This window comes from Stegostoma tigrinum, unplaced genomic scaffold (genome assembly GCF_030684315.1).
Source record: "Stegostoma tigrinum isolate sSteTig4 unplaced genomic scaffold, sSteTig4.hap1 scaffold_176, whole genome shotgun sequence".
Taxonomy (NCBI): domain Eukaryota; kingdom Metazoa; phylum Chordata; class Chondrichthyes; order Orectolobiformes; family Stegostomatidae; genus Stegostoma; species Stegostoma tigrinum.
The window spans coordinates 50,333-62,968 of record NW_026728116.1 but is presented as its reverse complement, the minus strand read 5'-3'; the positions used below and the strand labels follow the sequence as shown (position 1 = coordinate 62,968).

General features: G+C 42.1%; 1 protein-coding gene across 2 annotated transcripts in view; it reads left to right on the top strand.

Moving 5' to 3' along the window:
• LOC132207840 (utrophin-like) overlaps positions 1 to 12,636 on the top strand; it is a 443,018-nt gene that overhangs the window by 382,552 nt on the left and 47,830 nt on the right. Inside the window, exon 2 of one of the 2 annotated variants that reach the window (XR_009443897.1) lies at positions 9,010 to 9,084. The exons of the other annotated variant lie outside the window; for it this stretch is intronic. The gene's annotated coding sequence lies outside the window, so the exon portion shown is untranslated. The remainder of the gene's footprint in view (positions 1 to 9,009; positions 9,085 to 12,636) is intronic. 2 annotated transcript variants of the gene reach the window in all.

Genomic DNA, 12,636 nt, shown 5'->3' with positions numbered 1-12,636 from the left:
AGATAGCATAACGTAAGAAAGAAGAACAGGACTAAGTAGAATTATCCTTCAAAGCCTTGTTGAGTTGATTTGTCCTGTTTTGTTACTTCTACATTTATTAAATCCACTTTTTTTAAAGCATTCTTTCACAGGATGAGGGCACTGCTGGCAAGGCTAACATTTGTTTCCCGTCCAGGAATGGCTTGGTGGGCCATTTTGGAAGTCAGTAGAGAGTCAGCCATATTCCTGTGAATTTGAAGTCATATACCAGAATTGCTAAGGAAAGCAGATTCTCTTCCCTAAAGAATACATTAGTGAATTCAGTTTTCTGTTACAAGAATCTATGATAGTTTCATCGTCACTGTTACTTTTAACTCGAGATCTTTATTAATTAAATGTCATTTCCAGCAGATGCTTTTGTATTTTATATTTAATATTAGGATTTTAGTTTTAACTTAATTTCTTATTAACATTTCATCATTAATTTCAGGATGTTTCTCAGATTTTGTATACTTCCTCTCCATGAGGCTTTTAAAGAAGAAATTGCCCCAGTCAAACAAGAAGTCAAAATATTAAATGATCTGGCCAGTCAGTTATCTCCACTTATGTCTCTTTATCTCCAAAGATTTCTCACCAACTTGATGACCTAAATATGAGGTGGAAATTCATACAGGTAACAATGAAAACATTTTCAAAGCCAGCCAATCTGTTGTAGAATGTACAAATGAAAGCGTGTACAAATAATTTGGCTTCAAACATATGAGCAAGATAAAGAACCCTTTCAATTGAAGCAAGCAATTAATATTTTATTATCATGGTTTATGAAGTTATTCAATTTTATAATATTTCTTTTTCAAAAATACAATGTTCTGGTCTGTAGTCTGCACTTTAGAATGGAGTCGCAAAACAAAATCCAAATAGTGAGAGATGTGAGCATCCAAACCACAGTCTGAAATGGTTCAGGACTGGAACAATTTGAATATATTCATGATGAAGCTGCAGGTAGCAGATATTTTTCCCAATCCATCTAAAAGAATTTGGAATTGGACCATTGTGATAACTGCGGTACACTTCAGTATTATGTATTGTTTCATATATTTTAAGTCCCTGAGGAAGACAAACTTGAATGAATTACAACAAAGATATACTTGATGCATTGAAGGGAAGAATGACACAAAATTGTATGAACTACATGTATTTCTTCCAATTGAGCAGATTTTCATTGATGTCAGCAAAGTAGTACATGAAAATTTCCTTTATCCCAAAAGTCTCATGAAATGTTTTACTGAGCAAATTATTTCAGTCTCGTTCTGTGGCAGTAACTCGCTTGGCCATGTAGCACAGTAAAACTCCTTATCGGTTCTAGAAAGCAGACAAAAACATAAGAAATAGCACCAGGATCTGGATGTTCTTCCTCTCGACCCTGCCTCACCGTCCGATAAGAACATGGCTGACCTGCCCAGGACTCAACTCCTCTTCCATCCCAACTTCTCAGAGCGCTCAACTTCTCTATTTCAAAAATCTTATCGACCACCTTGTTTAAATACTTTCAGTGATCTACCTTTCACAATTCTCTTGTATTCTAAACAATCGCTACCTGCTGAGAGAAGAAATTCCTTTGCATCTCCGGTTTCAATAAATATTCCCTTCTTCTGTAACTATGTTGCTGAGTTTGAGATTTCCACACTAATGGAAACATTGTCTTCACATCTAGCCTGTCAAGCCCCCTCAAAATTTTGTGTTTCAGTAAGATCACCCCTCATTCTTCTAAACTTGAATGAATAAAGACCTTCTGTGCAACCATTCTTGATAAATCATGATCCGATGAATCAGCCCAGTGAGTCTCTTTGGAACTGCTTCCCATGGCTGTGTATCCTTTCTTGTATTTCTCCAAGTGTGACCTCCTCAATAGCCTGATCAGTTGCAAAAAAGCTTCCCCATTTTTGAACTAAAACCTCCTTCCAATAAAGGCCAAAATTCCATTTGCCTTCTTAATTACTTGAATTACCATCGTCATGGCTCACCTCAAATCCAACCTACAAAAGTGCTTTGATCCTTTGCAATTCACCTCCCACTGCAACAGGTCTCCAGTTGGTACCGTCTCCCTGACCTGACAGTCATCCCTGGAATGTCTGGATAACAAGGATACCTACATCAGGCTTATTGATCGGAGCTCCACCCTCCACACTAATTCCAAACAATCTCCTCTGAATCGGAGACCTAGGCCTCAGCATCCCTCTCTGTAACAGGATTCTTGACTTCCTCACCCAGAGACCGCAAACAGTAAGGATAGGTGACAACACTTCCTCCACCGTAAGCCTCAACACCGGTGCCCAGCAAAGCTGCGTACTCAGGCCCCTACTCTAGACTCTTTATGCAGTCATGACTTGTTGCCCCCAACTCCATTCACAATTGTGCTGATGACGCTTCCATTGTAGGTCGGACCTCAAACAACAATAAGTCAGATTACAGGAAAAGAAATTGAGTGCTTGCTGGCATGATGGAAAAATAACAATCTGTCCATCAACATAAGCAAAATGAAGGAGCTGGTCATTGATTTCAGGAAGCTTCTGTCTGCAGCAATGGATATCAGTTTGAATAAGCGTACAAATAGATTTAAGAACAGCCTCTTACCTGTTGTGACTTTTGAACGGACCTCTCAAATGTTAATTCTGATCCTTCTCTCTCTCTCTCAGCATCTTCTCTGTGGCTGTAACACTATTCTGCACGTTGTACGGTGTGATTTGCCTATACAGCATGCAAATCAACACTTTTCACAGTATTTCAGTACATGTGACAGCAAAAAAGCAATCAGTCACCTGCATGCTAGTATGTGTTTCATGGACTACAGCATCCAAGTCCCCTACCGTGCATTTTTTTAAGAGTCCTCCTCTATTTAAGGAAGAGTCTATCTTTTGATTCTTCCTACCAAAGTGTACTTTCCTACATTAAACTCGATCTGCCAACTTTTTTCTGACTTGCTCGACCTGTCTATCCCCTTGCAGATTCTTTATGTCCTCATGACAACATTCCCTTACTCTATTTTTGTAGCATCAGCAAATTTGGATGGATTTATGCCTTGTCCCTTCCTCTAAGTTATGAATGTAGATAGTAAATAATTGTAGTTCTAGGACTGATCCCTGTGGCACTCCACCAGTTATGGCTTTCTGGCCTGATAAAGATGGTGGTTAGAAAATAATTGGCTGAACCACTGATATGAAAAATGTGTAAAAATATGCACTTTCATTGTTTGTGAAATACTTAAATCAGATTGTAGATAATAAAATATAAATATTACAGTCGTTCTTGATGAATACAGTTTATCATTGAGCTTTATGAAAATTCTGAATATAGTTCATGATTTATGATAGCATCAGTTTTCATGCATCTTTATCTGAGAATTCAGATTTGTTTTGTCAAAAATTGTGCTGTACCACACATGATATTTGCTAAATCTGTCCTGTCCCAGCAGTTCAACTTGTTCAGTTTTGAGATAACTTTTGTAAGGACCCCACAGTTGAGCTACCTTGCGTTGATAGCTCACGACACACTTGTTGCATTGAAACAAATGCACCTCAGATCACCTGTCCGTCTGCATTCATCATCTGCTCTGTGTCTATTCTTCCTCTTAGTCACACTGACTTCATTATCTAGTTCCTTACAGGCTGTAGTTATTATCTTGTTACTGCCCACTAACCTGTGCATTTGGCTCCCATCCCCCTGACACACTAGTTTAAATCCTCCCCAACAGCATTAGCAAAAGCAGCCCCGAGGACATTGGCTCCAGGTGTAGACGGTCCAATTTGTAATAGTCCCACCTCCCCCAGAACCGGTCCCAATGTCCCAAAAATCTGAACCCCTCCCTCCTGCACCATCTCTCAAGCCACTCATTTATCCTGCCTATTTCTTCATTTCTACTCTGACAAGCATGTGGCACTGGTAGCAATCCTGAGATTACTACCTCTGAGGTCCTACTTTTTAACTTGGCTCCGAACTCCCTAAATTCTGCATGTAGCACCTCATTGTGTGTTTTTTTAACCCATATCATTGATGCCTATATGCACCATGACAGCTGGTTGTTCACCCTCCCCCTTCGGAATGTCCTACAGTCAATCTGACACATCTCTGACCGGTGGACCTGGGAGGCAACATAGCATGTTTTTGACCATAGAACCGCCTATCTCCTCCCCTTACAATAGAATCCCTGTGGCTATAGCCCTTCCACTCTTTTTCTTGCCCTTCCTGTTTTGGAGGGATATGACCACAGGGGACACCACTGCCTTCCTGCTTCTTTTTCTGCCTTTTGGTCACCCATTCCCTTTCTCCCTCAGCTATCCTCATTAGCGATATGACCAATTTGCTGAATGTACTATTGCGGATGCTCCAAAGTGAGTCCATCCACAGCTCCAGAGCCATCATGCGGTCCAACGAGAGCTGCAGCTGGACACGCTTCCTGCCCGTGAAGGAGTCACGGACATCAGACACGTCCCTGAGCTCCCACATTGAGCAAGAGCAGCATAACACGGGTCTGGGATCTCCTACCATTTTTAGTCTTAAGATCTACTTGGTGCTGCTATAACATCAAATATTAGATGAATGAAATGTAATAAAATTGTACCATGTACACAGATCCTTGCAAGTTACCAACCAGGTTGAGAGGGCTGTTAAGAAGGCATACAGTGTTTTAGCTTTTATTAATAGAGGGATCGAATTCTGGAACCAAGAGGTTATGGTGTAGCTGTAAAAGCTCTGCTGCAGCCGCATTTGGAGTATTGCGTCCAGTTCTGGTCACCGCATTATAAGAAGGATGTGGAAGCTTTGGAAAGTGTGCAGAGGAGATTTACTAGGATGTTGCCTGGTATGGAGCGAAGGTCTTACGAGGAAAGGCTGAGGGACTTGAGGCTGTTTTCATTAGAGAGAAGAAGGTTGAGAGGTGACTTAATTGAAACATCTAAAATAATCAGAGGAGTAGATAGGGTGGATCGGGAAAGCCTTTTCCTGGGATAGTGACGGTGAGCACGAGGGGGCATAGCTTTAAATTGAGGGGTGAAAAATACAGGACAGATGTCAGAGGTAGTTTCTTTACTCAGAGAGCAGGAAGGGAATGGAACGCTTTGCCTGCAACGGTAGTAGATTCGACAGCTTTAGGTACATTGAAGTTGTCATTGGATAAGCATTTGGACGTACATGGAATAGTGTTGGTTAGATGGGCTTGAGATCGGTATGGCAGGTCGGCACAACATCGAGGGCCGAAGGGCCTGTACTGTGCTGTTATGTTCTGTGTTCTATTTATTGTTGAACAGCAGCAGGAGGTGAGGAGGCAGAGACTGCAACCTTGAGGTCACGGAGGGAAGGAAAAAGAGGCTCTTACTTGGAGATTGAGAATCAGGAGAGGGCACAACCCAGAGGTTTGGGAGTGTAGTGAGGCTGCGAGTTTGAGGTCAAGGTGAGGAGAGGCACCAGTTGATGTAGTAGATTAAATGTAATACAGAAAATTGTGAAGTGGTTCAGTTTGGTTGGAAAAACAGTACATCAAATGGAAGGAACCATTCTGAATGGGTGCAGAAGCAGACAGGTTTTGCTGTTATGTGCATAAACCATTCAGTTAAACCACGGCTAGTCTCAACTTCAACTCTATTTGCCTGCTGAAAAGTCATGTCGACTCAAAACATTAGTTTGCTTTCTCTCCATGGCTGATGCCTGACCTACTGTGGTCTCCGGCATTTTTTGTCGTCAGTCTGTTTACCTCCCTTTCTTCTATATCCTTTCGTACCCTTAGCTATCAAAAATAATTTCAGTCACACACATTCTTATTGATCCAGCACCCACATTCTTTTACGAGAGAGTATTTGAGATCTTGACTGTTGTTTGTATTAAGATACAAGTGCTTCCTGATTTCAGTTCTGAATGGCTTGCCATTGAATCTCATATATTAATAGATAATCTCTGGATGCAAAATGTGTTGGGCAGAAAGGCTTATTTCCGTGCAGTGTGCCACCAAGATTCTAACTCCAGACAAACATATCCATCTTCTTTGCGCTCATTCTGACTCCTACGAGCAGGGAGCTTTCCCCCCATTCCCGTTAAAACCAGTTTTGCTCGGTTCCCTGGATGCCACATTTGGTCAAATGTGGCCTTGATGTCAAGAACAATCACTGTCGCCCTCACTCCCTCACCTCTTTTGTCCATGTTTGAACCAGGGCATCAATGAGGCCAGGAGCTGGGTGGCCCTGGTCGAAACCCAACTGAGTGTTAGTGAGTAGGTGATGCCTTTATTTTCACCTACTGTAGTCCCAATCATGCAACTATGTCAATTGCTGCCCCTGCCAAGCGCTGGAAGCCTCCCCAGCGTTATCCAGACAGCAGAAAATTTGTTTCAGGAAGACGAGGACCTGCCCTGTCAAATTTCATGTGGATGTGCTGTTGCACACGCACAGAGCGTGATTAAAGGGAGTCAGCATGGCTTTCTGAGGGACGAGTCATACCCTACAAATCTGACTGAGTTCTTTGAGGAGGTCATGAGACAGGTTGATGAGGGGCGAGCAGTGGATGTGGTGTACATGGACATCAGCAAAGCATTTGATAAGGTTCCCCACGGCAGGCACTTTGATGAAGTCAGGAGGTATGGAAATCAGGGTGACTTGGCTGCCTGGATTCAGAATTGGTTGGCTGACAGGATGTAGAGAGTGGTTGTAGATGGTAAATATTCTGCTTGGAGGTCAGTGCTGAGTGGTGACCCGCAGGGTTCTGTTCTTGGGCCTCTGCTGTTTGTAGTTTTTAGAAATGACTTGGATGTGGAGGTTGAGGGGTGGGTTAGTATGTTTGCTGCTGACACAAAGGTTGGAGGTGCCATTGATAGTATCGGGTTATTTCAGGCTTCAGCGAGACATTGACAGTATGCAGAGGTGGGCTGAGAAATGGCAGATGGAGTTCAACCTGGATAAATGCGAGGTGATGCATTTTGGAAGGTCGAACTTAAATGCTGAATATAGGATGAAAGGCAGATTCTTTGCAGTGTTTAGGAATAGCAGGATCTTGGTGTTCAAGTGCATAGCTCCCTCAAAGTTGCCACACAAGTGGATAAGGGTGTTAAGAAATCAGATGGTGTTTTGGCTTTCATTAACAGGGGGATCGAGTTTAAGAGCCGCGAGGTTATGCTGCAGCTGTACAAAACCCTGGTGAGACCACACTGGAATATTGTCTCCAGTTCCGGTTGCCCTATTATAGGAAAGATGTGGAGGCTTTGGAGAGGGTGCAAAGGAGGTTTACCAGGTTGAGGAGGTTGACTGAGCTCGGACTTTTCTCTCTGGAGAGAAGGAGGAAGAGAGGTGACCTGATCGAGGTGTACAAGGTAATGAGAGGCATGGATATAGTTGATAGGCAGAGACCTTTCCCCAGGGCAGGATTGACTGCCACGAGGCATAGTTTTAAGGTGTTAGGAGGAAGGTATAGAGGAGATGTCAGAGGGAGGTTCTTCACCCAGAGAGTTGTGAGTGCATGGAATACTTTGCCAGTGGTAGTGGTGGAAGCAGAGCCATTAGTGACATTTAAGCAACTGCTGGACATGCACATGGACGCAGTGAATTGAGGGGAATGTAAGTTAGGTTCGGTTATTTTTGGATTGGGATTATTCCACGGCACAACATCGTAGGCCGAAGGGCCTGCACTGTGCTATACTTTTCTATGTTCTATGTTGTGTGTAAGAGTCAGAAGCCCAGTTGTTAGTTGCTTGGCTCTTTAGCTCAGTAGCTACCCCTTAATTTTTTGATGGCCAAAAGTGGCTGGCAAAGCAGACTTGCAACTTGAAAGCATGATAACATTTGCCAGGATATGAAGCATTGACCTACATGGTTTTTTGCAGATGTCTATTGCTGCATCCATGTCTGTGAATGATTTGTGCAGCAGCCTTGAAGTTTTCACAGAGTCCTTCAGAACTTAGATGTGGACCTTGGCAACTTTAAAGAAGTCTAAAAAATATCAACACACATACATTTTGGCAATGACTGGTATGAATATCGATAGAGAGTGGATAGCCAGAGACTTTTTCCGAGGGTGAAGGTAGTTCTTATGAGGAGGCATAGTTTAAAAGTAAGTGGAGGTAGATATAGGGAAGATGTGAGAAGTAGGTTCTTTACTCAGAGAGTGGCAGGAGCGTGGAATGCATTGCCAGAGAGGGGAGTGGAGTCAGCTTCATTAGGAGCATTTAAGCAGCTATTAGACAGGCATATGGATGATAGTATAAGGTAAGGGTGGAGGTTAACTCGACGTTAGGTTGAGGGTAAAAGCTCAGCACAACACTGTGTGCTGAAGGGCCTGTCCTGTGCTGTACTGTTCTATGTTTGTATGCTCTATGAATCCGTAAGTAATTAATCTGCAAGTAGCTGACAGTGTCTTTAAATAACTCTGGCAGAGGGGTTATTCATGTTCCTGGTGATCATACTTTCAGCAATGTGTCATTGAAGGACTTTAAGCGTTGAGCTCTGATATCCCAGTATTGGCAATATCTTGCCTCCTCTACATCATTTCATCAGGTATTTGCTGCATGCAACGTAGAATTGTCAGAATAGCATCCATGGCAACTTGCGTTTGATGTGTGCTCATGAGTCAAATATACAATTTCAGATCTCAAAACCCTTTGTGGCCCTGAAAAACCAGGCGGCAAGAATGCAGGCTTTACACCAAGCGTGATTATCTGAATCGTTTCCCTCCTACTATAAAGCTGACAGTGAGACTTCCGTGAGTTCCACCAGATGCTGTTTGCCAGTTATGACAAGAATTTCATGTAGCTTTTGACCACCTACATGAGGAATGGGTAACAAATGCTGGTCCTGTCAGTGATGTTCCCATCCCTGAAAATATGTGGAAATAAATTGAACCTAGTAGTTATCATTTCCTTTTACTGCGCCTTGTATTCTTCGGCAGATATTTATCCCCCTGTATTCATTGCAGAGTAGTTGAGCATGTGTTCCAATTGAAATCGTTTGTACTAACAGTTAGGAAAAATGTATCTAAAGATTTTTTTGAATGCAGGTGATTTAAACACCGTGCGTTTTTCTGCATATCGGCCAGCAATGAAGATCCGCCGACTCCAGAAAGCGCTCTGTTGTAAGTACATCCACACATTCCAGAATTTGTAATCTCGTGCTGTGTTTTGTTGTGAGCTTCCTTGCTTGCCTGTTGTCAGAAGTCATTGATTACAATTAGCTTGGTTTTGCAGTTGTTGAGACATCAGTTCGGCATGACCTTACAACCTTCCACTCAAAGGACGTTTGTCTATAAAGTTGCTGAAAATGCAATCTGATAAGGGCAGACAGGCATCTTAGACTAGAGTGAGTGAGGAAAGCAACAGGATGTCTTCTTAATGATTGGGAAATAACTACATGAAGGACTGAGGAGGACAGTGAATTAAAAGAGGAATGGTTTGTTTCAAATCAGGTACAGCAAAAGAAATTAAGAGAACGTAAGGAAGGTTGAAATTGAAAAGGCAAGTAATGGTTTATGTTCATTGGAAACCATCAACAACAAAAGTACAATGAAGAAAGTATTTGAGAAAATACAGAAGATTTCTTCAAATGAAAGGGAGACACTGTCTTCATGATATAGCACGGAGTGCAACTTTGGCGTTTAACCACATCATCCCTTGGCCTGAAGTCACTGTACTATTTACCCATTTTATAACAGAAAAATACTTTAATGATGAGTGTCATGGAGAATTTCAGCCCAGAATATAACCATATTCTGAGCAATTGCCACAACAGCTTCTGTGACATGACTTTATAAAACATCCGAAGGCATGTCATAGGAGCTTTATAGAGTAAAAATTGATACTGAGTACTGAAAGAGATCCGAAGGTAGATGATTGAAACCTCACCAAAGAGGTAGATTTTAAGGACTGTTTTGAAGGAGGAAACAATGATGCAGAAGTTCAGCAAGGTAATTCTAAAGTTTAGGCCCGAGGAAGTTGAATGTCAGGCTGTCGATGATGGAACAGCACAAATTGTGTTGAAAGGCTGGAATTAAAGGAGCTCATGTTCCTAGAGGGGCTACGAGTAGGACATTATCAGGGGATGTGCATGAGTGTTGCCAGGTCAGGGAGGGATTTGAAAGCCAGGACAGCAATGTGAAAACCAAGGCACTGCTTAACTGTGAGCCATTGTAGATCAGAGTGCGCAGAGAAAGATGGGTGAATGGAACTTGGTGCGTGTTAAGACAGAGTCAACGGACTTTTAAATGATGCCATGTTAAAGAAAAGGAGAACTTGGGAGGCCAACTTGATATTCATAAGAATGGTCATGTTCAGAGTTAATCAATGCGGTCGGGTTTCAAAACTAACGGACTTACCTAGGGCCAAATGTTGTGGATGTGAAAATAAGTAGACTTTGTGACATCAGGCCTATGTGGCCAGAATTTAAACTCTGGGTCAAAATAACAACTGGTACAATGAAAACTGGTAGCTAGCAAGCAGACCTCCTTTCAAGGACCAAAGATAATGGCTTCGTTCTGCACGAGATTTAATAGATGGAAACTGTCCGGTTATGTAGAGACAGTGGAAGAAATGAATGAGGGGGTGGTGAGATAGACCTAGGCATTGCCACCATGTATGTGGAAAGTGCAGTGCTTTCACATGATATTGCTCTGGGGCAGTGTTCAGATGAGAAAAGGAGTGGGATTTTACTGATTTGGCCAGACCTAGGTGATTCACACCCACAGCCATGCTGTCAAAGATTTGTGGATGCCAGAAAAACTGAACTTGACTGTTTGCAGTAAATGTACAGCATTTCAGATGTCACTTGATCCTGCAGATTGACTCCCTAGAATCTGCTTGTCAAATGATTTATATGGCTAAAAGGTTCAAGTATGAGTTTGCGCTGTGGAACTCATCTCGCACCGAAACTGGCCAGTTGTTATATCAAGATTTGGAGAAAGTATTAGTTTTTTGAAGAATGTTCTGATACAGAGAGAGCGACTAATAGTTTCCTGAAAAATCGTGGGGCATTGGCCAGGAAGTTTAACAAACAGTGGGGAAAAAAACAAACTTGACCTGAATCCTATGTTAAGTATATAATGGATTTGTTCGACAGTGAGGATATCAGAAGATATTCTCATTTTTAAGATTAGACACGCGGGATAATTTGGGTCGGATGCACTTCTTGAAGCGACCAGAAAGGTACAGAATTATCCATTGGATGTGAAAAATTTGAAATGAAGACAAAACTTTTTGAGGCTGGGGTGGGGAAGAAATGAAGGTCCGATTTTGCTCATTCAACCTCTCCCATGACAAAATGCACTTGTCGTGTCTATAAGATTGGTGACGGCACTTAAATGAAGAAAAATCAACATGGACATTTCTTCTGCTGTACATAAACCATGAACATTGAATCTCTTGGCAAGGATAATGTGACAGGGCATTTGAAAAGCCAAGTTATTGTAATTTGAATTAAGAGATCAGGCTGTAGAACCTGAGATCAATCTCAGAATAAAATGTAACAACAGCGATAGATGAGGAACCTCTTCACTCACAGAGAGGTGAACTTTGTAATTCTGTACTCCAGAAAATGTGGCGCCTCAGCCAAGAAGTATGCTCAGAACGGGGATTGACATGCTGGGGTAGTCAGTGAAGCACTATTAATGTCACAGGATTAGTAATCTGGAGGCCTGGGACAATGCTGTAGAGTATAGGCGTAAATTCCACTGTAACAGCTGATGGAATTTGAATTCAGTTCAATATAATTTTGGGGGTAGGTAGGAATGTGGAGCCGACATTGCAGTCAAGTCAGCCACGACCTTATTGAATGGTGAAGCAGGCTTGAGGGGGCCAGTTATCCAACACATGCTCAAATTGATATAATCATAAACAAAGCTGGTCTCAGTGATGGTTACACCGTCACTGTTACACTATTCACCGTTATAAAAACTTGACTCATTCACTTATGTTCTTTAAGAAAGGAGCTCTGCCATTCTTATTTGATCTCACCTCCATATGACTCCAGGTCCACAATAACGTGGTTGACACTTAACTGCACTCTGAAATAGTCAAACAATTTGGAGGAACTATGGATGGGCAGCAAATCCTGTCCTTGCTATTCCTGCTCCTTGTTGCTATGATTGTACATGCTTTAACATATTAACCAATTTCCTCTTTGAATCCATTTGAGGAGCAGTGTATATTTTGTATCGCTTGGTGATTCTCCAAGTATCTGATGGATTTTGCATAGTTCCTTCTACCTTCTAAATGTGAGCTCCTTCCAGTGTTTAACCTTTAAGGTAGGCAATCGTTCTCGAACCTTTTTGATTGAATGCCTACATATTAATAGCAATCACTAACCTATCTATTATTAATTGCACATTCATAATACAAAGGGCTACATGTAAAGAAGTGTTCTGATCATCTTTTTAAAAAGCTACTTCCTGACGGTTATCATGGAGATGAGATTAGATTCCCTGCAGTGTGGAAACAGGCACTTCAGCCCATCCCCCTATAACCCACACACACCCCTGAACACTATGGGCAATTTAGCATGGCCAATCCACTGAGTCAGCACATCTTTGGACTGTGGGAGGAAACCGGAGCACCCGGAGGAAACCCACGCAGACACGGGGAGAATGTGCAAACTCCACACAGTTACCTGAGGCTGGAATCGAACCCGGGTACTTGGT